Consider the following 23,582-nt stretch of genomic DNA (forward strand, 5'->3'; position numbering starts at 1 on the left):
TTATGCTTGGTGTGGACAGAGGTGTGAATGCAAGGCACAAAAATATTGGAGAAACTCAACAGGTCATGCAGGATTCATAGGAAGTAAAAGGTAACCTGGGCCTGGGCCCTTTGTTGGGGGGTCTGGAAAATCTGGCAGCTGCGATAGTATTTCAGTCCAGATTCTGAGGGAAATGGATAATGCCCAGTATGTGCTTCACATCAAGATTTAAACAGATGCAATTTGATTCATCATTTATTCTGATAAAGAGTTCCAGACCTTAAACATGAACTGTTTCACTTTCCACTCTCTGATCTGATGAGATTTTCCAGCATTTTTAATTTTGAAATTTCATTCTTCATGCTTTTAGTTGCCCGTGTGACGATGCAGCTCTGCGTATTGAGAGATGGGGCTTCTTAAATGTTGCCGTGTTCAATAATCCTCACAAGAAAACAAAAGATAAAAGTCTCCTTCCTAATTTAGCACACTTATGTATCTGGGCCAAGTGGAAGAAGTCCCAGCAATTAATTAATTGGTGACCTAACTCTCTGGGGATATGTTTTGATGGGAGTATTCTCTCGGTACTAACAAACATAAAAATGTAAGAATTAGGAGCCATCTGGCTCTTCAAATCCACGCTGCTATTCATCAAGATCATCATTTACATGACCTTCATTTTCTGCACTACATGTATCCCATATTCCTCAATTCCATTAATATCCAAAAGTCTAAAAGTCCCTGTTTTGAACAAACTCAAGGAACCAGCACCCTCGGATGTAGGTTATCCTTTGACATCTCCTGGCTTGCAAGATCTAACCCTGTGGAATCAAAGGTACCAGATCACTGTGGTCACAAGGTCACAGCTGTTACACCATCTACACTTTCCCTTCGATGATGAGCCTCAGCATTTAATAGAGCTAATTTTCCCATACTTTTTTAATTAAAAAAAAACCTCCCTTTATATAGCGACTTCCAATTCCTTTGGAGGAACTCCCAAAGCACTTTTGAATGAATAGGACACTTTTGAATTGTCTTCATTGATATAAAGGAAAGTCAAACAATGCTGGAATCTTGAGCAAGCAATGATAAAAAGTCCCAACCTGAAACATTGACTGTACTTTCATACCCATGGATTCTGCCTGATCAGCTGAGTCCCCCCAGCTTCTCATTGTTTGGTCAAGGAAGCAACTAAGTTGTGCATACACCAAGGTACCACAAGCTGCAATGTGAGTATAACCATATAATCAGAGTTTTAAGGACTTTGATTGGGTGATAATGTTGGCCAGGTCACTTTGGATAATTCAATAGTTTCATTTAGAACCAAGAACATAGAGCACTATAGCACAGAAACAGGCCCTTCAGCCAAATTAGATTTCTATCTCATCCTACTGACCTGCATCTGGACAACACCCCTCCTGTTCATGATTTTGTCTAATTTTTTTTCATAAATGTCTGAATTGAGGCTGCATTTAATCCATTCAGCTGGCAGTTCATTCCACAATCCCACCATTTTATGCTTGAAGTTCCTCCTAATGTTTCCTTTAGACTTTTCCCCTTTCACCCTTAACCCATGACCTTTAGCTTTTCTCTCTCCTAACCTCATAGAAAAAGCCTGGTTTCATTTACTCTATCTGTACCTTTTTCTTTCCATTCACATACATCCTTAGGTGCTCTGTGATTAGTAAGCGATTGGTTAAGGTGGTACATGAGTGGAAAGAAAAAGGTGGAAAACCACTGTTTTAATTGAGATCATTGACTCGTTATGTGTACGGTTTCAGAACGCCAAAGGAAATGGGCCAATGACAATTTTTCTCAAGCAAAATATTTCAATCGGGTCTTGTGCAGTGATTCTCGGCCTTCCCTTTCCACTCACACACCACCTTAAGCAATCCCTTACTAATCACAGACCACCGATGGCATAGGGATTACATTAAGGGGTATGTAAGTGAAAAGAAAAAGGTTGAGAACCACTGATCTATACCCATTATAATTTTGTATGCTTCTATCAAATCTCTCCTTTCCTATCTCCTTGCTTTAATGTTTTTGAAATTTAGCACCTCCACGAATGCACTGCCCCCATCACACCAGACTAGAGTGTTGATTTATATTTTTGTTCTCAAGACTCTGGACTGGACCTCAACCCACAAACTTCTGGCTTAGATTGGAGATTACTATTCGTGCATAACCACTCTTACATAAATTAACATGCATATGAGCAAAATAGCTATCACAAATGCAGTGACGTAAATGCAGTGCTTGGTGTAACAGTGGCCGAAAAATCTCAGTGACTTTGTTTTGTCTCCTGAGAAAGTGCCATTACTTCTGACTCCCTCTTAATTATTATTTTGTCCTGATATCACTTCCTATTTAAGATGTGCCCAGGTTCCTTGACAATAAAGTCAAGAGTGCATTGCTATTGCCGGCAATAAAGGTTGTTATTTTCTGGATTTGGAACTAAACCACAGTTGGAAGGCCTTGATGGTAATGAGGCAGGAAGTGGGTATAGACCAGGAGAGAAACTTTCAAGGACAGCTCAATGTGATGCTCAGTTTCATTTCAGCTGACCTCAGTTCCCTTTTACTGTACTGTATTAGAGGAACATAAGCATAATTGACGTGAGATTAAGGTTCATCTGCTGCTCCATTGTGTGCATGCCCTCCATCAAGTTATCTGGTCCACACCTCCTCCATCTCCACCATTCGGGGCCTCAAACAGTCTTGCCAAGTGAAGCAAAACCTCACTTGTGTATTGACAGAGGTCATCTGATGCATCAGGTGCTCCCACTGTTGTGGTACACTGTTAGACAGAATCAGACACACACAAGGTAAAGACTGAACAACAGGCTTTAATCCACAAAAACCTCCACAGAGCCAGGCTGGCTGTGGCGGCAGCAACTCTGAGTGAGGCCTCGGGAGGCCGGCACAGGCTTATATCCCAGAGGGTGATTGACACCCGACCGGGTGGGGCTGACTGATTGGCAGCCAGTCAGGTGTTGTCCTGTCCTCTTACGTTCCTGCAGGTACAGAGGTTGCCCCCTGCAGTAGGCTGGTGGTGTACCACCACAGCTCTACATCAGAGAGACGGCGTAGACTTGGAGATTGCTTCATTGAGGACCTCAGCTCTGACTGTCCCAATAGTGTGGATCTCCCAATGGCCTCCCCATTTCAATTCCCCATCCGATTCCCTTGCTGACATGTCTGTCCATGGCCTCATGCATTGTCAGACTGAGACCACCTCAAATTAGAGAAACAGCACCTCATCTTCTGTCAAGGCACTCTCCACCTGGATGGCATTGTTGTCAACTTCTATGGTTTCCATTAAACCAACCCCCTTCACATCCTCTCCTCCTGTCATCTTTCCAACAGTTCTGTCTCTCTCTTTCCCTTCCCTCTTCCCCCTGTCTTCTTTCACAGAACCAAAATCAATTCTCAGCCTCCCTCTTGTCATATCCAATTAACACCTTCTTTCAGTTTTATGGATTCTGCCCCCTCTTATTCTTTCCCCTTCTATCACCCTAGTCTTTATTCAGATTCTGCCTGATTTTTGGTTATTACCTTGTAGAAGGGCTCAGGCCCGAAACAACAGTAAAATATCTTTACCTCCTATGCATGCTGTGAGACTGGCGGAGTTCCTCCTGCATTTCTGGGTGTTTACACTACAATCATAGTATCTGGAGGCTTCCATGTTTCACACCGCTAACATGCTAAATGGGATTGATTCAGAACAGATCCATTAACTCTATGTAGAGATGTCATGGACTATAAGCAGTAGCAGAAATGTCCAACACCAGCATCTGTAACTTCAGTTGTCAGCAAGTGATGATCCGTCCACACATAGTTTTCTATGCATTGATTAAAAAGTTATAAGTGGAGTTGTAAGTATCGATAATGTGTTTGTTATAGACAATAGACAATAGACAATAGGAGCTGGAGTAGGCGTTCGGCCCGTCGAGCCAGCACCGCCATTTTACAGATCATGGCTGATCACTACCATCAGTACCCCTTTCCAGCCTTATCCCCATAACCCTTAACTCCTTTGCCCACTAGAGTCTTATCTAACTCTCTTTTGAACATAATCAGCGAATCTGCCTCTACCACCCTCTGTGGCAGAGCATTCCACAGATTCACACTTCTCTGGGTAAAAAAATGTTTTCTCATCTCGGTCCTAAAGGGCCTACCCTGTATTCTTAAACTAGTCCTCGTCTCCCCCATCATTGGGAACAAGTAATCCGACTTCACCCTGTCTATCCCCCTGATGATTTTGTATACCTCAATCATGTCCCCCCTCATCCTTCTAAACTCCATCGGATACAAGTCCAGTTTTTCTAGCCTTTCAGCATATGTCAACCCCGCCATCCCTGGAACTAACCTTGTAAATCTGCGCTGCACACCCTCTATAGCTAGTATGACCTTCCTCAAAATTGGAGACCAGAACTGGACGCAATACTCCAGGTGGGGTCTCACCAGGGCCCTGTACAACTACAGAAGGGTGTCTCTGTTCCTATACTCCAATCCCCTCTTTATGAAAGCCAACATGCTATTAGCCTTCTTCACAGCTTTCTGAACCTGCATGCTAGTCTTCAGTGACCGGTGAACAAGTACTCCCAGATCCATTTGCTCCTCCCCACTCCCTAGCTTGTCTCCATTTAAATAATACTCAGCTTTCCTATTATTGCCACCAAAATGGATAACCTCACATTTGCTCACATTGAACGTCATCTTCCATTCAGCAGCCCACTCCCCAACCTGTCCAAGTCCCTCTGCATTTTCCTGACATCCTCCGCACACCCCACACCGCCACCCAGTTTCCTGTCATCTGCAAATTTGCTCAAATTATTAATAATCCCCTCATCCAAATCATTTACATAAATTACAAACAACTGAGGACCCAATACCGATCCCTGCGGCACTCCACTCGTCACATCCTGCCATACTGAAAAAGACCCGCTTACCCCAACCCTTTGTTTCCTATTTCTTAACCAATTTCCTATCCATGTCAGCACCTTACCTCCAATACCATGCTCCCTGATCTTGCTCACTAGTCTCCCGTGCGGTACCTTATCAAAGGCCTTCTGGAAGTCCAAATACACCACATCCACAGGCTCTCCCAAGTCCACCCTCTTTGTCACATCCTCAAAAAATTCCAGAAGGTTAGTCAAGCATGACTTACCCTTAAGGAATCCATGCTGACTAGCCCTTATACTATTATTTCTGCCTAAGTGTTCTGCTATTACTCCTTTTATGATAGTCTCCAATATCTTCCCCACCACCGACGTCAGGCTGACCGGTCTATAATTTCCCATTTTCTCCCTCCCTCCCTTCTTAAAAATCGGCACCACATCAGCCACTCTCCAATCCTCAGGGACCTCCCCCGAATCTATGGAACTTTGGAAAATGTCGACCAGTGCTTCCACAATTTCCATAGCAACTTCTTTAAGCACCCTGGGATGCAGCCCATCTGGCCCTGGGGATTTATCAGCCCTCAGTCCCAACAATTTACTCACAACCTCCTGTTTCTGGATCCGGATATCCATTAGATCCCCTACTTCCCCAGGAAAGTTCCCCAAGTCTCTTGACACTGCATGACCATTACCCCCTAACTAACCATAACCTACATCCTCCTTGGTGAAGACAGTTGCAAAGTATTCGTTAAATTCCTCAGCCATCTCCTTGTTTCCGGTAATAATTTCACCCTTTTCCATTCTTAATGGACCAATTTTGGACCGAACCAATTTCTTCCTCTTCACATATTTAAAAAAGCTTTTGCTATCCTCCATTATATTGTTTGCTAATTTCCTCTCGTACTTCATTTTCCCCTCTCTTATGACTTTTTTAGTTACCCTCTGATGCTCTTTGAAGGTTTCCCAATCCTCTAACTTCCCACTCCGCTTCGCTATCCTATACTTACTCCCTTTGGATTTGATATTACACCTGATTTCATTAGTTAGCCACGGCTGCCATTTGCATCTCCTAGAGCCTTTCCTCCACTTTGGAATAAATTTGTCCTGAAACCTGTGAAAAATGTCCAAAAATACCTGCCATTTTTCCCCAGTTATCCTCCCAGCTAGTGTATCTTTCCATTTTATTTTGGCTAGCTCCTCCCTCATAGCTGCATAATCCCCTTTATTTAACTGCAGGTACAGATGCTTCCGACTTCATTTCTTTTTCCCTTTCTAATTTCAGCTCAAAAGCAACCATACTATGGTCACTATTCCCTAATGGCTCCCCTACATCGAGGTCACTTATTAACTCTGCGTCACTGCACAGCACCAAGTCCAGAATCGACTTCCCCCTGGTAGGTTCCTCCACTAGCTGCTCCAAGAAAGTATCTCGTAGACATTCAATAAACTCAGTCTCTTGTGCTCCTGCCCCCGTCTGATTATCCCAGTCCACCTTCATGTTAAAGTCCCCCATAACTACTGTATTGCTACCACTTTGACATGCCACTCTTAATTCCTGATTTATACTTCTACTGATATCTAAGCTACTTTTCGGAGGCCTGTAAATTACCTCCATTATGGTCCTCATGCCTTTACAATTTCTTAATTCTATCCAAACAGACTCTACCCCACCTGTTTCAATGTCTTTCCTTTCAAACGCCTGAATTTCATTTCTTACCAAATTACAAAGTAGATATGGACTGAAATTCGTACTTGTTGCATCTAAACAAGTACTTTTGTATAAAAAGAAATCACCATACATCTTTACCTTTTGAATCAAGCTACCCTGAGACATTTTGTCAAATGCCTTACTGAAGTTCATGTGGGCAACATCCATGGCCATACCCTCGTCAACCATCTTCATTACCTCCTCAAAAAAAAATGAAGTCAGATTTGTAAGACATGACCTGGCCTTCACAAAGTCATGCTGAGTGCCCCTTATCTCAACATGTGCATAAATCCTGTGCCTAGGTATCTTCTCCTATAGCTTCCCCTCCCACCGAAGTGAGGCTCACCAGCCGATTATTTCCTGGATGGCCCCTTTTTGCTTTCCTGAACAAAGGAAGAATGTTGGCTCTTCAGGCACTGAAGCTCCTGCTACACAATCTAAAGCCTTTAATCTTGGCGTTGGAGACAATGAGTTTGAGAAGTGTTACTTCAGGCGTCTGAGCGATGAGATGAGACACACAACGGCCTTAAAACATTTGGCAAAGCACAATCGTTGAAAGTTAGCCCTCATCACTGAATGGAAATTTAAAGGCACAAGAAAATAGGATCAGGAGTAGGCCACTCTGTGTTAGTTGTATTGGGAGAGCTCTCACTATATGTATTGAAGAGGTTGAAAATAACAACCAGTGCACCAGTGATGGAAGGAGCGAGTGTGAAGGATGCCAATGAAGAGAGCTAGTTGGTTCCGAGAGGTGTGAGCTTCACAACTGTTGTTGGAGCTTCACTCATTCAGGCAAGCGGAGAATATCTCCTCACATTCCTGACTTGCGGCTTGCGGGTGGTGGGAAGGATTTGGGCTGTCAGGAAGTGAGTCGCTTATCACTCCATATCCAGCCTCTGAAGTGCCCTTGTACACAACCGAGGTTCCAGTGTCAGAATGGGGCTTGGAAGAAAAGTGAGGCCCTGGTTTTGTGTGGCCAATGAGAGTAATGCCTGGTTCAGCTGAGTGCAATATTAAATGGGAGGAGACTACAGTAGTCCCCATAGTGATAGAGTGCTACCACCAGGAGGAGTCAGAGACAATGTGTGTTGCATCTGGGGAACGCTGTTGCATCTTGGGGCGATTCAAGATGGATACCTCAACATGAGGTCTGGCATGTGTATGTTCTGTTCCTTAGTGTTCTTAATAAATCTGGTTGTTTTTAAAAATTGTAATACCGGAAACATCACATGGTACCAGGAGTGGAAGAAACAGCCAAGTTCTGTTGTGCACAGGAGGGAAAGCTTAAAAGAAACACACCGTGTACACAGTGAGTAACAGGTGATATCAGCAGTGAAAATATGGAGAGTTTAAATCCTCCTAACACTTTAAAATGGACCGTAATTATCGACCACAAGTGGAGCCTGTTTAAACAAAGCTTTATGCAGTACCTGCAAGCCATTGGAATCAATACTGAACCAGATACAAGGAAGATTGCTCTGCTACTTACGGTGGCGGGACCTCAAGCTCCAGAGGTTTTCAACACATTTGGTTTTTTTTTCGAAGCAGAAGACCAGAGCAAATTCGGCAAGATTATCGAGATGTTTGATAAACACTGTTCACCAAAGAAAAATTAAACCTTCAAGAGCTTTGATACTTTTTTAATGGATTTCAAATTAAAAGCAAGTACGTGACATTTTGGATTGCTGCAAGATTCAATGATCCGTGATCATATTGTGTTTGGAATTAATGTCAAGAAAGTGAGAGAGCAGATGGTGCAAGAGACAGAGCTTACCTTAGCTGGAACTGTGAAAATATGCCACACCAGTGAATTAGCTCTGCAGACTGCAAAATAATTCGGTGATAGTGTAAAAACCAGTGAAAATGGCATAGTCGTAGCCACAGTGCTTGGACGCACACACAAACAAACAAACGAAATGAGATACAGGAACCAACAAAAGAGATGGATAGACAGTCAATTGTAAACGATGTGGCACTAAATATGCACAAAAGCAATGCCCAGCTTACGAAAAAGTCTGCAATTTTACAGATGCCCAGGCCCACTGAAAAGAAAAGGTGTATTGAGAGTGCTGGGAATGATCCATTTCATTGGTAAATTCATACCAAACCAATGTACCTAAGGAAGTTATTACAGGATAAATATGAATTCAAGTGGAGAGACAACCATGAAGAAGAATGGGGATGAATGAAGACCATTCTAACTACAGAACCAGTACTTTTGACACATCAGAAAGACAAAAATATCCAAGGATGCTTCAAAATATGGAATAGGTGCCATACAACTTCAGGCTATAGGAGAAGATCTGAATGTCGATATGCACAGATCGAGAAAGAGTGTCTAGGTCTGGTCTATGGACCTAAGAAATTGGTCTACCAACTTTCATGGAAAGACAGACCACAAGACATTAATAGCAATAATCAAGAGAAATCTCAGTGAAATGTTGCTGAGAATCTAAAGACTGCAGTTGAAGCTACGATGTTATGATGTCGAATTGGTGAACACACCAGGGAAACTTATTATGTTAGCACTATCCAGGGCAAAAACACAAAGCAAAATGCACAATGAATGTTCCACAGAGACAAATATAAATCTCCATGTGAATCTGATCACTGAATCTCTTCCCATATCTGGCATGAATCCAAGCAGATCACAGCTGAAACAAAAAAGGGCACTGTTCTACAGAAGGTAGTCAAGAATCTGAATGAAGGATGGCCTAGAGATGAATGTCAGCCATACTACAACATCAGAGCTGAGCTGAGTGTTGTCAATGGGCTTCTACTCAGATAGATCAGAATTGTCATTCCCCGATCACTGAGACAAGAGATGCTGTAAAGGGTGCACGAGGGGCACATTGGAATTGAAAAATGCAAGAGGAAGGCCAGAACTGCTGTTTACTGGTCAGGGATAAATGCTAACATTGACAGGATGGTTTCAAGCTGTCAGACCTGTTTGAAACATCACACAAAGCAGACAAAGGAACCCATGATAATAGCTGACTTACCAGCAGAAACATGGCAGAAAGTTGGGATTGATCTGTCCACATGGATGGAAATAATTACTTGCTGGTTATTGATTATCTATTGAACTATCTGGAGATTGAGCTGCTTTCTAGCATGTCTGCTGCTTGTGTGATTCAATATATGGAATCTATCTCTGCAAGTCACGGAATTCCTCATAAACAGATGCTTAAGAAAGCACAAGATAGCGGCTCAGACCCTTATCTAGCTCTAATTTATTACCAAGCTTTACCACTTGAACACGACATGCCACCTGCTGAGCTTCTGATGGCATATAGACTATGCACCACAATTCCCTACTCTGCAGACCCAAACAAGTACTAAAATGTCGAACAGAGACAAGGGAGACAAAAGGCAAACTATGACAAGTCAGCGAGAAACTTGGGGCCACTGGCACAATGTGACAGTGAGTCTCAGAGATTCCAACACTTGGGACAAAAAGGCCACTGGTCTTGGATAAGTAAATCCAAGATCTTATATTGTAAGAACAGAGGAGGGTCAAATACTGAGGAGGAATCGAAGGAGCCTGCTGAAAATGCCAGAGCTAGTGCAGGAACAGATAAATGTAGAGGACTGAGCCCGCACAGGTACAGAAGAAACACCACACATGCTAGTCAGTAGTGGACTAGAAGAGCAAACCAAGCACCTGAATAAGATCCACACAAAGCACCTGACAGACTGAATTTATAAAACAAAAAGAACTGCACACTTAAAAGTGTTCATGCTACATTTGTGTTGAACTTTAAATTAAAAAATACTGCATTAATGTGACATGTCTGATTAAACATCTCAAGGAAAGAGGATGTAGTGATGGAGTGCTACCACCAGGAGGAGTCGGAGACACAGTGTATAGCATTTGGGGAATGCTGTTGCATTTTGGGTAGATTCAAAATGGATGCCTCCACATGAAGTCTGGCATGTGTATCTTCTGTTTCTAGTTAATAAATCTAATTATTTTAAAAAGAACCCAAGTTTCTTTATTGCAATAGAAGAAACATCACCCTCCCTAACAATCATGGCATTTGGAGCCTAATAATGCAGCATGGCTGAGCAGAATGGTGAACCCTCATCTCCCTGACCTACAAGACCACAGTACAGGATGACATTCATAACACTCACCCACTCATCAGTCATCCTTCAAAGCAGATTCTTCCTCATCCTCCCACCTTTTAACACAGCATAAGTTTTTTTTTAGGACACTGACTAAACAACCAGCAAAATAGGTGAAAAGAGCTGAACTCCCCTCTATGTTGTACCCACCTACTGCAAAAGAAAAGGAGCTGTGATAACAATCTTCATCCTCTGCTCACTCCACTTACAAACTTTAAAGAAGCTTTGCAAACTCTGCAGAAAAAGTTGCCTGCTGCGTTATCAAACAGAACCATCGAACACTGCAGCAAAGAAACAGGCCCTCCAGGCCTTTTTGTCTGTAATGAATTATTTTTCTGCCTAGTCCCACTAACCTGCATCCAGACCATATGTCTTCATATCCCTCCCATCCATGTACATGACCAAATTATTCTTAAATGTCAAAACTGAGCCCGTGTTTTCCAATTCAGCACAACTCATTCCACACTCTCACCACTCTCTGCCAGAAGAAATTCCCCCTAATCTTCCCTTTAAACTTATTCAATTTCGCCCTTTACCAGCGTCCTCTAGTTTTTAATCTCACCTAACCTCAGTGGAAAAAGCCTGCTTGCATTTATTCTATCTTTCTCCATTGTAATTTTGCATACACTTCAAATTTCATTGAGGTGTAAACTCCAAATACTCCACTTCATCTCTGAACAAGCAAAACGTGTGAAATTACCTCATTGTCCAATTCCATCAACCTCTTTGCGTTGCCAATACATCGGAGTTGGTTTTATGTTTTTATTTCTACCAGAATGCTAATGGAATGTGTGACTGAATGCAATGAAAGACGTTGATAAAATCAGGGGTTAGGTTTCATTTAATTCTGTGGTCTCCGCCTTTCACAGCTCTTGATGGATTACAGTTCATTTAGATGTGCAACAATGCTCTCAAGGAGATGAAAAATCCAAATAACTTGGCAAATTGTATTCAATACATGGTCCCAATTAAAAAGTGGGGAGAGGGAGGTCATCCAGATGGTGAGAACCAAGGAAAACAAAATGCATTTATTGGTGAACGGTTAGATATTAGAAATGGGAAACATGTGGATATCCATATGGGCAACACCAAAACCCAATACATTGGTACCATGAATTCACAGGGGTAGAAAATTAGGTTTTGTTCATGACTGTAAACCAGGTGTGAGAATATTAATCGCCATTGTGCTTCATTTTTATGTTGAGGTCTCTGAGTGTCAGTTGGCAAGATCAACTCAAAGCAAAAGTACACAACATCTTAAATCTTAAAACTGTTTGAAGAATTTTGCTTCATTTTATCTTCAACTTTCATGTCATAAGATCCCAAACCTAAAGTCACACATTCCAGAATTGGCCACTTCAACAGTCTTAGGCCAACACAGAAGCATATTACCATACCTGTTATCCATTTAAAACATGGAATAAGAATCCATTTGAAGTATTCTCTCCAATGTACCTAAAACAAAGCATGGAAATCTGCCTTGATCCACTGTACACCCATAATTGCTACAAATCCAATTTTCTGGGTGACAGCATGACCCCATCATTTTAGAACTCTTTGAGTATCAATTTCTCAACAACATGTAGCACATCTAAAAACAAAATTCTATTGTTAAAGATCGGTGAAATACAGTCAAAGATTTTATCTTCATGTGAATTTGCCTTTGCTCCATCAAAAGAAAGAGTTGCACAGCGTAACCCTAAATGTTTGGATTTTAGTGAAGTAAAATACTCATGAGTACTCCAGACAAATGCATCTTCTAAAACCTTAGGGTAGGGCACGAGTTAAGCAGTACTTCCTCACGTTTATACTTCTATTAAGATGCAAATATAAATACTCAGAAGGAAAATACTGCACATATTGGAAATAATAATGGTGAGTTTATTGTCATACATATTGTACAATGCTCATATGTGCCAAAATTATTATTTGCTGCAAACCAAAGAAAAACTGTGACGTAAACTAATTGATTTAAATTAATAGCTACATCAGATAGAAGATAAATACTCACAGTAATCCTAGTGACTTTCATAGTGTAGGCCAGACATTGTTAACCTTTGTTTTGGCTCTGGCCCTCTTCGGACACTACTCAAAGTTTACAGGTCCACTTCCCTGGGAAGCAGTCAAGTTTCTTCTTTTGTACCATAAAACATACTTTATGATTTCAGTCCGTGACCTCTCTTCAATGTTCTATGCCCCCCCACCCCCCTCCACCGCCGATGAAAATAGTTGGTGTAGACATTCCTTTTGTGCCCTCCGAGCAGTCCCTGATTAATATACCAAGGGAAGGTTCAGGAGACTCATAGCTGTTGGAAAGTGTTCTTTGACATATTGGTGCTAGTCTTCAGGCTTTGTACCTTTCTGAGAAGAGGTTGCGATCAGGGTGATGGGGGGGTCTTCCATGATGTTGGCTGCCTTCTTGAGGCAGCACCTTGTATAGTTGCCTGCAATGGATGGGAGATCAGAGCCCGTGATGGGCCTGGCCATATTTTCTACCTTCTTCAGCCTCTGCCTTCCTGGGCACTCGAAAAGAAATATGAATTTAAAACATATGTTCTGCAATGTTACAACGTAACATCCTGACTTTTATATACTGTGTGCTTGAGATTAAGAAGATAAGCATGTAATGTGCCTTTTTCACAACTCTATCAACCTGTAAGCCTTCATCACCACCTCATTGTACTGTATTTTGTCATGCTAAAGATTAGTGATGATGTGCTTTCAAGGCCTTATCTTGACATAAATAAAATATCTCTTCACTTTTCAAATAGTTTGGATTGAGCAGTGTTTGTGCAAACGCAGAATGCAATGGAGCAAGTATTTCATTAGAATTCCAATTGGCTTTGTATTGATCCTTTGTGATTGCTTTGGCGAAGTAGTCTCCATGATCTGAGGGCTTGTACAGAATAATAGTTCATTAATGGCATAACCTTCACTCCTGGAATCCATCATAGACTAGTGATGATTCATCCATGGGCATTGAAGGTGTTCAAATCACTTTGTTTTCAATCCAATTGTACATTGGAAAGTAAAACAAAATATATTTATCTGATCAAACTTCACCATTGACCAGAATGTCAGTGAGCCCTCATTAATAAGATCATGGTGACGGGAACCAATACCAAACTAGCTGAAAATGCAATTATTAATCACCTAGTAATTTATAACTTATTCACATAACCATCTTTATATCTGCCTTGAATGTTTTAAGTGACCAAGGTCGCTGACGGTACTGCACATCTATCACATAAATGCGAATTGAAATCATTGCAAATTCAACATGTAAGTGTATCTTGGAGAATGATAGAGGCAGAGACTTCATAATTCAGCCCATCATATTCATCTTGAAGATTTCAGGCCTTTAGGTTTTCAGCCAGTTCCATTGTAAATATGATGATGATCTTTGCCTCCACCACCCTTTCAGGCCGTGAACCCTCTCAGGAAGAGAGCTGCAAAACCCCCACAACATGGCGAATGAAATAATTCTTCCTCCACACTCTGTGAATTTTCATCTGGTTAACTTCCCTTCTTAATGAAGACAAGAAATGCTGGAATGACACGACAAGCCATGATGCATCTGTGAAGAGAGAAGCAGAAATAACAGTTCAGGTCCGAGACCCTTTCCCAGAACAGAAACTGTGCAACTGTCACCAAACATCCCCACTTCTCGGGGATGGTGGACGAAAGACAATTGATGAAACAGCTAAAGATCATGGGGCCAAGGACACTGAACTCAGGAAATTCTCCAGGAAGTGGTATGTGAGTGGAAAGGGAAGTTTGAGGATCACTGCTCGAGACCCAATTGTTACTGAAATATTTTGCTTGAGAAAAATTGTCGTTGCACCATTTCCTTTGGAGTTCTGAAACCGTGCACATAACAAGTCAATTAGGTTCAATTAAAACAGTAGTTTTCAACCTTTTTCTTTCCACCCACGTACCACCTTAAGCAATCCCTTACTAATCACAGAACACTTTGAGTGTAAGGAATGCTTAAAATGGTATGTAACTGTAAACCATGGTTTGTGAGTTCATTCTTCGCTGGGACCTCATTTCTGTGAGGGGTGCTGGACAAAGTGCTAACTCTCTGCCTTCTTCACATCAGGCAAAGATAAAGAATTTTGTGTATGTTTAGAATTTAGAGTACTACATTCTAAATATAGTATTATGTGACAATAATGAAACCTTTATCTTTACCAATACACCTGAGTGTAAAGTCCTCCAAAAAGTAGTGGACAAGGCCCAGGACATCACAAGCAAAACAGTCCCCACTATTGAGAACATCTACAGGGAACACTGGAGTCAGCGAGCAGACACAATCATCGAGGATCCACACCACCCAGCACATGCTCTATTCTCATTGATGCCATCAGGAAAGAGGTATAGGTGCCACACAAGGCTCACACCACCAGGTCCAGGAATAGGTGCTACCCCTCCACCATCAAAGTCTTCAACAACAAACTCATTTAAGGACTCTTACTTGTACATTTTATTGATTTTTATTATTCTCTCTGTATTTCACAGTCAGTTTGTTTACATTCATTATCTCCTCACAGTTTTTTATTTGTATACATGTACACGCTGTATACAGTTTTTTTTTCCACTACCAATTAATGGTAATTCAATCTTGCCTGCAAAAGAAAAGGATCTCAGGGTTGTATGTGATGTCGTGTTTGTACTCTTACAATAAATCTGAAGTCTGATATGTCTAGAGAAAAGTATAGGTAGAAATACAAGGCAAGGACATCATGTTTTGCCAGTGAGAGAACAAGTTCGCATTTTTGTCCTGAAATGTTGAGAAAGAAGGGCAGTAAAATGAGTTTGAAATTGCTGAGTCCAATCAAACAAAAAAACTTAATTGTAAACTGAGGAATGTGTGAATTATAAAATTGTTGTTGAGCTCATGTGACAAAGGAAAGCTGCGGTGGCAGGGAGGGGGAGGGGGAATGTGAGGGTGGTGGGGTGGAACCAGGGGAAGTCAGGGTTACCACTCCACCTCCATTCATGCCAGGTTTCTGGGTGGGGTGTGTACTTGGCCGTATGGGTTAACATTGATTTTGATGAATAGAATGATTTTCTGTGCAGCCTGCTTAACTACCACACACCTGACAAGGCCGGACTTTGAGTTGGATCTTATCAAAAGTATTGAAATTTCTCTGGCTTGTTTTGACTTCAGATTAACCATGATTCAGGTCCCATTTTCATTTTATACTTGAACAGATGTCTCATCTTCTATGTGATAGTTTATATAGCCCCTTTCACACTTGTAAGTGATCCCAGGAATCAAATGTCAATTGGCCTTTAAAGTGGGCAAGTATGAAAGCAAAATCAGCTTCAGATGACATCATCTCAGGCTGGGGATTGACAGCCTCGACCCCTAGCACAATCCCTCCCGTCTGCAGACACCGGCATTGGAATCAGGTAAATGTGAAAGGAATAATTGCATTGTGGGATTGAAATGACCCAAGTTTTTGTGTGAGTGCAGGAAGAAAAGATTAAAATGAAGCTATGAACTGCCATGGGAAAGTCTCAGTGGTGGGGGTGGGGGTGGGGGGGGGGGGATGTGGGGAGGGGGGGAGAGAGAGAGAGAGAGAGAGAGAGAGAGAGGAAATAAATAGCAATAAACAGCAATAAAGAGCAATAGCGGACAATTTTTAAACAGCATGGGATAATTAGTAGTGCTATAGGACATAATTTATAAAGACCATTGGAAAATAGCAATGGTGGACCTGACTTCCCAGAATGCTGTGCATCAGAGAAACTCCCTCTATGAATGCTCCATGTATGCAGGCGGGCATACAGCCCTTTCCCTGCTTGCACTTTCTCACGGTCCCTTATAAAGGTTTATGTAGGTCTGCACAACAACAACAGAAGCTGAAGGGCTCATACTGTGCTGTTCATAAAGCTTGATTATGCTGTAACAATGCATGATTAATTTTGTTCAAATTTTAGATCATAATACATTGATCAGGACTTAGGGCAGATCCACCATCACTGGATGCGTCATGACGGTAGAAGGTAGAACAGTCCTAAAGTGTGAAAGCGTTCAGGGTCCCAGTTAGGAGTGGTTAAATGTGAAAAGCCAAACCCCCACTCCTATCCCAGGACACTGAATGGCCGATTTAGTGGGATGCAAATGGTGAAAGGGGCTTGTTAAGGGTTCATTAGTGTCAGTGGGCTGATATTGCTTCCAACCGTGCATTTTGGCGCCTCACAGTTCGGCAGGCTGCCACCTCCTTTGAAGAAGACCACAGAGCCCACCTCACTGACAAAAGACAAAGGAGGAAAAACCCAACACCCAACCCAACCAACCAATTTTCCCTTGCAACCGCTGAAACCGTGCCTGCCTGTCCCGCATCGGACTTGTCAGTCACCAACGAGCCTGCAGCAGACGTGGACATACCCCTCCATAAATCTTCATCGCGAAGCCAAGCCAAAGAAAGAAAGAAAGAAGAAAGAAGAACAGTAATCAAACCATTCTGGGGCAGAGTGTCCTTTCAGCTCCACTTGCATTGCCCCTCCTTTGACATGAACATCTCTGACAAAGCTCTCTCCAATGCTCTTGTGTTTCATGCTTTGAATTCCAGCAATTCTCTGTGTTGTCCATCTATCTCTCTCTCTCTCCAATTGCTTTTATTGATGAACTTAGGAACTTCACCACTCCATGAGATCACTGTTAATATACTGTAACTTCAGTTACCAATTTTTTTGCTGTTGGCAAATATCAATTTTGAAGTTAAAACCCAATGCTGGAGAAACTCAGCAGGTCAAACCATGTACTTTATAGAGTAACAATAAAGAAACATAACCAATGCTTTGGGCTTGACCTCTTCATCATTGTATGAAGGAAATGGCCCCTCTGTATTTCCCCTTGTAAAATCTAGGGAGAGTTAAATGGGGATTCAAGGCATTTTGGGACCTGTGACAATAAACTTGAACTTGGATTTGTGTGAATGAATGCTGAGAAGGGAGTATGGTAAATGCTGGCCTGAAGGGCCTGCTTCCTTACTCTATAATCTCAATAGCCCAGCTTTAATTTTTAGGTCAGACATCTGAAGAAACAGTGTGCCTTTAAATACAAGGCTTGTAGAACAGTTCTGACAAATGATTATCCACCAGAACTGTAAACTCAAATTCTATCTACAAATGCTGCCTGGCCTGCTGAGTCCTTCCAGCATTTTTGAGTTTTATTTCTGATTTCTTACATCGGGAGATTAAAAAAAAATTACTGTTGACCAACAGTGCCCTATTCTGGACTCCCTCCTTGCTTATTCCAGTCAAAGGTAACACCCACCTTGTTCATTTCTCCATCACCTTGCCCAATTCCACTGGATAGCTGATCACTCCAATTTTATTGGCTGGATGGTCTCCCCAATTCCATTGGATAATCATTCTCCACAATTTATTTGGATGACTGCTCACTCCAATTCCATTGGATGACCCATGAGATCACCTCAAATCCATTGGATGACCACTCTCAACAATTAAATTTGATGAATGTTCTCCCCAATTCCATTGGATGATGGCCCCCAAGTCTACTTTAAGTGAGAATACTCTGCTTTTTGGATGTTTTGCTGGTTCCATTCCATCCAATGGGGGGAAAAAATGTTTCCTAGCTTCATCTGGCACTTTTGTTTTTGTGTGTAAAATGAAATTGATGTGCTATTACCTAAATGGTTACCATACAAGGGCAATACTGACATGCAAGAGAGGGAAATGTTCACTGAGATATATGTGAACATTCATCTGCCTTTATTTTTTACTGGTTCCCAGCCTCCTGTGACTTCAGTCTTCAGGAGGGAGAAAAGGAAATCCTTGCAACCTTTGCAAAGAGGTTAAATTGACCCTTTCCTTGTTGCTAAAACCAAGCCAGGATACCATTGTGACCATGGCTGTAATTTATTCTGTGTAATCTTCGTGCCATTGATAATCAGACATACAAGATTAATTTCACGGAAGAATTTACAGTAATATTTACGCAGCTGAAATTATTGCCTGGTAGTGGATTTCCTGGTTGTTGGTTAACCTGTTCCTTATAAACATGCTTATCAACTGGGAACATAGAGGGAATTGTGCCCAATGGTTAATATGGAAGGCATACACGTAACTGCAAATCAGTCTTGGTCAAGACACTATGGTCCTGCTTGATTTTAACACAAGAAATGTCTTTGAGCGTGCTATTCTAATCCTACTGTCTGGGCATGTCAATAGCAACATTTCCAGGCATGAATTTAACTTTGAATTTCCAAGGCAGGCAATTCACTGGAGGTTCAATAATCAAAACAATTATTATTCAAATAAACTTCACAAACTTGTTTTAGTGGGGGCATCAAGCTTTAGTTCACATCCAGGTTAAAGCCACCAGCTGCCTTTAACGCTGCTTTCATACATAAGACTGCTTTTTGGGGAACCTATTATATTTATGTGTGGGTGCACAAAACCAGGAAGCAGGTATGTCAAGTAATAGAGCGCCTCACCTTCCTGATGAGATTCTGGGCATGTCAGCGTGATTTTATAATTTTCATGGGATTCTTATCGATTTGCCACCTGTGGGGAGACTCCAGTATATTGGATGCAATGCAGCAGATTGTTTCGGTTTAATTTCCCTAAATATACTTTATTATATAGACAGACACACATGCACGTGCAAAGGAGAAAAAATGCAAAGTCTTTTTACATTCTTGGTTTCATATTCCTGCCTACATTTTGTTACTGTACATTGTAATGTTAACCATTAATAGTACTAATAGTACTGTGTGACCCTTGAGTTATTCCCCTTTCACCTATTTGAGGTGCTTCCCCACTGACGTCTGTCCCTGAATGCCCAGTGACCAAAGGAACCAAGATTGTTGCCTTCCTCTAAAGTCTGTGCATTGGTTGTACCGAGCTTCAGTGCATCCCTCAGCATGTCCTCCTCCTGTAGCCTGGAATGCGTCAGTGAGCAGCATTGCCTGACTGACATGCTATATCACTGCCTCAAGGTCAGCTGCAACTTCCTCTTCGGTAATATAGAAACATAGACGATAGGAGCAGGAGTAGGTCATTCGACTCTTCGAGCCTGCTCCGCCATTCAACGAGATCATGGCTGATCTTAAAGTTCAGTACCCCATCCCCGCCTTCTCTCCGTAACCTTTAATACCCTTATATTGAAGAAATATATCTAATTCCCTCTTAAATATATTTAATGAACCTGCCTCCACTGCCCTCTGTGGCAATGAATTCCACAGATTCACCACCCTCTGGGTCAAGAAATTCCTCCTCATCTCGGTCCTAAATGGTTTGCCTATTATCCTCAAACCATGGCCCCGGGTTCTGGATTTTTCCATCCTTGGAAACATCCCATCTGCATCCATTCTGTCCAGTCCTGCCAGAATTTTATATGTCTCTATGAGATCCCCTCTCAATCTTCTAAACTCCAGCGAGTACAATCCCAATTTGCACAATCTTTCCTCATAAGTCATTCCTGCCATTCCAGGTATCAGCCTGGTGAATCGCCTCTGCACTCCCTCCATTGCAAGAACATCCTTCCTTCGATAAGGTGACCAAAACTGCACACAATACTCCAGGTGTGGTCTCACCAAGGCCCTGTACAGCTGCAGTAAGGTATCCTTGTTCCTATACTCAAACCTTCTTGATATGAAGGCCAACATACCATTTGCCTTTTTAACCACCTGCTATACCTGCATGCTCACCTTCAGAGACTGGTCTACAAGTACCCCTAGGTCTCTCTGCACTTCCGCATCTCTTAATCTATTGCCATTCAAATAGTAATCTGCCCTCCGGTTTGTATTACCAAAGTGGATAACCTCAAATTTATCCACATTGTAGTGCATTTGCCATGTATCTGCCCAGTCCCTCAATTTATCCAAATCACACTGGAGCTTCCTGACCCCCTCTTCCGTGCATACAACCCTTCCTAGCTTAGTGTAATCTGCAAATTTGGAGATATTACATCCAATCCCCTCATCCAGATCATTAATGTAAATTGTAAACAGCTGGGGTCCCAGTACAGATCCCTATGGCACCCCACTGGTCACCGCCTGCCACTCAGAAAATGAGCCATTTATCCCAACTCTCTGTCTTCTACCTGCCAGCCAGTTCTCAATCCACATCAATACTTTGCCTCCAATCCCATGAGCCTTGATTTTGGAAGCCAGTCGTTTATGCGGGACCTTATCGAAGGCCTTTTGAAAGTCCAGGTACACCACATCCACTGGCTCTCCCCCATCTATTTTACCTGTCACCATCTCAAAGAATTCCAATAGATTTGTCAAGCACGATTTACCTTTTGTAAATCCATGTTGACTCCGTCCGATCCCTTCTCTGCTAGTCATATGCTCCGCTATTACATCCTTAATAATGGATTCCATCATTTTGCCCACTACTGATGTAAGGCTCACCAGCCTATAATTCCCCGCTTTTTCTCTACCCCCCTTTTTAAATAGTGGGGTAACATTAGCTACCCTCCAATCCATGGGTACTGATCCTGAGTCTATCGAGTTCTGGAAAATAATTCTTAAAGCATCTGCTATCTGAATGGCCACTTCCTTGAGTACCCTAGGATGTAGATTATCAGGCCCTTGGGCTTTATCTGCCTTCAATCCCATCAATTTCCCCAAGACCATGTCCTTAGAGATACTGATTTCTTTCAGTTCCTCCCTTGCATTAGTCTCTATGTTTCCCAACATCCTTGGGAGGCTATCTGTATCCTCTCTTGTAAAAACAGAACTAAAGTAAGAATTTAATTGGCCTGCCATTTCCTTATTCCCCATTATATATTCCCCTGATTCCGACTGCAAGGGACCTACTCTGGATTTCACCAATCTTTTCCTCTTGACATATTTATAAAAGCTTTTGCAGTCGGTTTTTATATTTGCCGCAAGCTTACTTTCGTAATTTATTTTTGCTCTCTTGATTAATACCTTTGTCGTCCTTTGGTGCATCTTGAACTGCTCCCAGTCTTTGGTTGTGGTACTTTTTTTGGCCAATTGATATGCTCTCTCTTTGGACCTAATGCTGTCTCTAATTTCCCTTGTTATCCACGGTTGAGTCACCTTTTTTGGTTTATTTTTATGCCAAACCGGTATAAACGATTTTTGCAATTTCTCCATTAGATCTGTGAATGCTTTCCATTGTCTATCCACAGTCAACTCCCCCATAAACTCCACCCAATCAATCTTACTCAACTCCCGTCTCATACCATCATAATTCCCTTTATTTAAATTCAGGACCTTAGTCTCGGTTTTAATTTCATCACTCTCCATGTCGAGTGAGAATTCGATCATATTGTGATCGCTCCTACCCAAAGGGCCTCGTACAACAAGATTGTTGATTAGCCCCTTATCATTGCATAATACCCAATCTAAAATGGCCTGCTCCCGAGTTGGTTCCTCGACATATTGGTCTAGATAACTGTCCCGTAAACATTCAAGGAATTCCTCCTTCTCTGTATTTTTACCAATTTGACTAGTCCAATCTATATGCAAATTAAAGTCTCCCATGATGACAGCTGTTCCCTTATTGCACGCTTTTCTAATTTCTCTTTTAATGCCTTCCCTCACCTCTAGACTACTATTTGGAGGCCTATATACCACCCCCACTAACGTTTTCTGCCCCTTGCTATTCCTCAGTTCTACCCATATAGATTCCGCATCTTTCGAGTTGATATCCTTTCTGTCAATCGTGTCGGTCCCTTCTCTCACCATCAATACTACCCCACCCCCTTTTCTTTCTTGCCGACCCCTCCTAAATATCGTATAGCCCGTAATGGAAGAGGAGAGGAGCAGAGAGCAGCTTTTAATCCTCACTGATGTTCACAATAGGGTGCCTGGCATGCACAATCACCCATCAAGGTTTAAAATCCACCATGGGAATTTTTTTTTTCTCTGGGACTGAAATGAAGGGCCTTTCAGAACCCTACAAGTGGATGGTATTCTCTTTAGATGGCTAAATGTCAACTCCCTGGTCCGATCTGCAAAAATTGCAAAATGGGATGTATAGTCATTATAATCAATACGTCGGATAAAGCCTCCCAGGTATGGATGCTGCCAACTCGCTGAGTTCCTCCACTTCTTATTGTTTGCTCGAGATTCCAGCATCTCCATTTCTTGCATTTCTCACTCCTGACTTCTCGGTGCATCGGGAAACCAATCAATATACCAAGTAACCCTTCCGACACCTGCCACGGTCTTTTCTCCGCCGTCCCATCAAGCAGAAGATATATGCACCACCAGATTCAAGGACAGTTTCCTTCCTGCGGTTATCAGTCTCTTGATAAAAGGTAAAAGATGATCTCTTGATCTCACAAATTCTACCTCCTCAAGGCCCTTACACTGTTTTAATTATTTTTTTTCACTCAGTAACACAATTTTCTAGACTTCAGTTTAATTTTCTGACTTTCTGATGTGCAGGTTGACTTCAAAAGCAGCAGGCAAACAATGTTTTTCACTCTATCTTGGTATATGTGATCATAAGTAGACAATAACAAAAATCATTCATTTCAGCCAAGGCTCAGACACAAAATGGAGCTGTGGAAGGGGTTGGGAGCTGCCACCAAGCAGTGCAGTAAGTTTAAAGGACTCTTGCCATTGCTGCCACATAGGGAAATGAAAATGCCAAGTGTGTCCTGTAGCCTCATGTGACAAGAACAGACATTGGGGACCAGGAACAAGTAATCTGGCTCTTCCAGCTATCTCTGCCTTTCATCAAGATCATGGTTGGCCTTTGTTGTTTAAGAAGGGAAACAATTTCAATGGGTTCAAAGAGCAATGAGTCTGGACACAGGCTGAACTCAAGAATTATCTTTATTGAAACCATGGACTCAACACCACCGATACTAGAAACTGCTTACACTCATGCAAGCACAGTACA

Source organism: Narcine bancroftii, chromosome 2 (assembly GCF_036971445.1).
Source record: "Narcine bancroftii isolate sNarBan1 chromosome 2, sNarBan1.hap1, whole genome shotgun sequence".
NCBI lineage: Eukaryota > Metazoa > Chordata > Chondrichthyes > Torpediniformes > Narcinidae > Narcine > Narcine bancroftii.